Genomic DNA, 4130 nt, shown 5'->3' on the forward strand with positions numbered 1-4130 from the left:
TGGGGGTCCAGTCTCTCTGGTGGGGGTCCAGTCACTCTGGTGGGGGTCCAGTCTCTCTGGTGGGGGTCCAGTTTGCTCTCAGCCTCTTGTAGCCCACGTCGCTCCTCTTTATGGGCCCACCATAGGCCGTTCCCCAACAGCCAATCAGACTCCTCAGAGCCCATGACCTCACTCTCTGATGGTGGCGGTGTCCAGTTGGACCAGCGTCCACCCAAAGCAATGCTCTTTTTGAGTGCAGGACGAGCAGGACAAAGAGAAGACAAGTGTGATTCTGGAAATAAAAAAGTTCACTTTAGGAACTAAAAACTAAACTCCAAATTAAACACATTCTCTAACTTAGTCGACGTTGTTCAGAATAATAAACGGTCGTATCCACGCTGACCCTCCGATGTTTTCTACTTTCTGAGGTTTGTTTCGGTTGACGGATACGAACGGATACGACATCGTGTTACTAACGGTGCCTTCAGACGGGGTCGTGTTTACCGTGTTTACGAGTTGTAAAAAAAGTTTCTGATATTTCCGAGTTCACAACCTGTGGCGTGTTTTTCACGTTGTCAGAAATGGCGGAAGTTATGGAAGTTAATTTTTCGGAGCATAATGAGTTAATATATTATGATTTTAGCCGTATACAGTATTTCTTCGTAATTGTATAATATGTCTGAGGAAAATGTTGATATTCCCAACGACCTCATCCTTCTCCTCTGTCATTATGTCCTTACATTTACTACATCATGTTACCCTGCTTGCTGGCTTGTTAGCCTCTGTGGCTTCTAGACGCCGACAGTAACGTTAATATTGCCGTTGCTTAGCAGCGGTGTTCTTCACGACTTGAACTCCAAACATGTCTTGTTCACGACTTCCCGTGATGTAAACACAAGCTCACCAGTTTCATTTGAAGGCACCATCAGACTACCACAATAAAAGCGAAGCTTCCGTCTACCTCCTCAGAGACTCAGAAGAAGCAGATAAATCCATTCTGGCATTAAAACATCGATAAAATACACACGAGATACACACACCCCTACTGTCCACATGTCGAGGTGTCCTTGAGCAAGACACCTGATGCACCATCAGTCTGTTAGTGTGTGCGTTACTTATTTACTGTTTATTTACTTACTTATTTATTTACTTATTTACTTACTTGCGTGCGTGCGTGCGTGCGTGCGTGCGTGCGTGCGTGCGTGCGTGCGTGCGTGCGTGCGTGCGTGCGTGCGTGCGTGCGTGCGTGCGTGCTGGACGGAGGCCAGCCCTCGACATCCTGGCCGCCCGGTCGAGTCTCCACCTCCAATTAAAATCTCACCCAGAAACGTGGAGTTGGTTCTGTTCCCACTGGAGTGAATCTATTGTACCAGAACACAAAGCTCTGATTATCGTGGTGATGAAGTTATGAAGTTATGAATGAGCACATTGAAAAAAGAAAGAAAGAAAACGTGTCTCATTACGGGCTACTAGAGCGTTATGGGATTCGTCTCTGCGAGTGTGAGGAAACAACAACGGAGTAGTTTCACATTTAGTTCAGTGGGGCTGATAATTATAATAATAATAATCATAATAATAATAATAACTGTATTTCTATAGCACCTTTCAAAACAAGGTTTCAAAGTGCTTTCCAATAAAAGCATGATAGAAATAATGAACACCCAGAACTTCAAACCTAAACAAAGTAAAACCCTATAAATAGTTCAACAGTTAAGAAACAGCCAGAATATCAAAGTGAGTCTGAAGAAGAGATTTAAAGGAAGATACTGAGATCCTCAGGTAGGGAGTTCCACAGCGGAGGGGTCCGGACGGCAGAAGCCCGGTCGCTCACCGCTGTTGACCGGTTTGGATTCTGGACCTGTTAGTAGGACATCGATCCGGCTCACAGGGAGTCAGCAGATCATGGATATAGGCAGGAGCCAGACCATCAAGGCTTTAAAAACAAGCAGCACAACGTTCAAATCAACTGTTAAAGTCACAGGTAACCAGTGGAGGGCAGCGAGGACCGGTGTGACGGTGTGACGGTGTGACGGTGTGACGGTCTGACGGTGTGACGGTGTGACGGTGTCAAGGTGTGACGGTGCGACGGTGCAACGGTGTCAAGGTGTGATGGTGAGACGGTGAGACGGAGAGACGGAGTGATTGTGTGACGGTGTGATTGTGTGACGGTGCGACGGTGCGACGGTGCGACGGTGTGACGGTGTGACGGTGTGATGTGGTCACTCCTCTCAGTACCAGTTTAAAGCCTGGCAGCGTTCTGGATTAACTGTAGTCTGGATGTTCCGCCTGCTGATAGCAGAATAAAGTGCGTTGCAATAGATAATAGATAGAAAGTAGACTGAATCTGTTGTTGATGAGATAGAAGAGCAGGATGAGCTGTTCTATCCTTTAATATCTAGACAGGATCATATTCAGCAGAGATATCTGCAGCGTCACGTTGACTAGTCACAACTCAGATTCTAGATATCTGTAATTACATTTAGATTATACGATTCAAACTACTTATGAATGGTTGTAGATTTCTCTAACTGAGGTAGAGGGGCGTGGCCTGTGGACCAGGCTCTTTGATCACTATGGGGGGGGAGGGTTACAACCTCTTTATTCCACCTGATCAGCACCGTACTGACCTCGTGGTCCGAACCCCCCCCCCAGCCCAGTGGAGAGACCTCTGAGTCTGGGGCTCCGTGGAGGTGCAGGGTTCTTCTTCTTCTTCTTCTTCTTCTTCTTCTTCTTCTTCTTCTTCATGTTGAGGGTGATAAAATGTGTTAAAGCAACACTGTCAACAGAAAACATAACTGGAGTTTGAAGACAACCAGTTGAATGTAATGATCTGATAGGCGGCTGCATTAATAGAGTGAATGTTTACTAGATATACTGAGTGTGTCTTCAGGGTGAAATCCCACCAGGTTTTATTAGCTGGTTTCTTATTAACTACATCTTTGCTGCCATCTGCTGTTCCTCCACTAGCGGTGCCTTTCTAGGAGGATGTGACTCCAAAACAGGAATGTTTCAAACAGCAATTATTAAAAGACATATTCCATATTTAATTCACATTGATTTAAAAACTCTTGAATCAGTTTATAATAAAGCACGACGTGGCCGTGCACCAGACTACTCCGCTTCTTCTCTTCTAGTTGTTAAAACATCTGGTGGCGCTGCTTTCAGCAGCTGGAACGACCTTCAGAGGAGCTGGAAATATGAATATCATTAAACATAAACTAAAACCCATCTATTTAGTCTGGCTTTTATGTAGTGTTTTATATTTTTATAATTGTATTGTTTATACTTATGTTATTCATCATCATCAGCATAGTGTTTATTGTACTCTATTTTATTTAATCAACATATTATTGCTGATCATTTTTATCTCTTATTTTATTTTATGTATTAAAATTGTATTATTTTAATTCAATCTGCTTATTTTGTGTAGTTTCATAATTTTCATTTATTTATTTTTATTTTTACTTTATAATATCTACATTATAATATCTACATTATAACATCTACATTATAATATCTACATTATATCTATATAGTAATATCTACATTATAACATCTACATTATAATATCTACATTATATCTATATAGTAATATCTACATTATAATATCTACATTATATCTACATTATATCTATACAGTAATATCTACATTATAATATCTACATTATATCTACATTATATCTATATAGTAATATCTACATTATATCTACATTATATCTATACAGTAATATCTACATTATAATATCTACATTATATCTACATTATATCTATACAGTAATATCTACATTATAATATCTACATTATATCTATATAGTAATATCTACATTATAATATCTACATTATATCTATACAGTAATATCTACATTAGGAAGAGGAGGAGGAGGAGGAGGAAGAGGAGGAGGAGGAGGAGGAAGAGGAGGAGGAGGAGGAGGAGGAGGAAGAGGAGGAGGAAGAAGAGGAGATACAATAGAGATTAATTCAGCATGTTTAAGTTCAGCTGTCTGGTCGCCACTGAGCAGGTGACACCCCCACCCTCCTCCCTCCCTCCATCCATCCCTCCCCCCCTCCCTCCCTCTCTCCCTCCCTCCCTCCCTCCCTCTCTCCCTCTCTCCCTCCTTCCCTCTTTCCCTCCCTCCCTCTCTCCCTCCTTC

Source organism: Sebastes fasciatus, chromosome 18, assembly GCF_043250625.1.
Source record: "Sebastes fasciatus isolate fSebFas1 chromosome 18, fSebFas1.pri, whole genome shotgun sequence".
Classification (NCBI taxonomy): Eukaryota; Metazoa; Chordata; class Actinopteri; order Perciformes; family Sebastidae; genus Sebastes; species Sebastes fasciatus.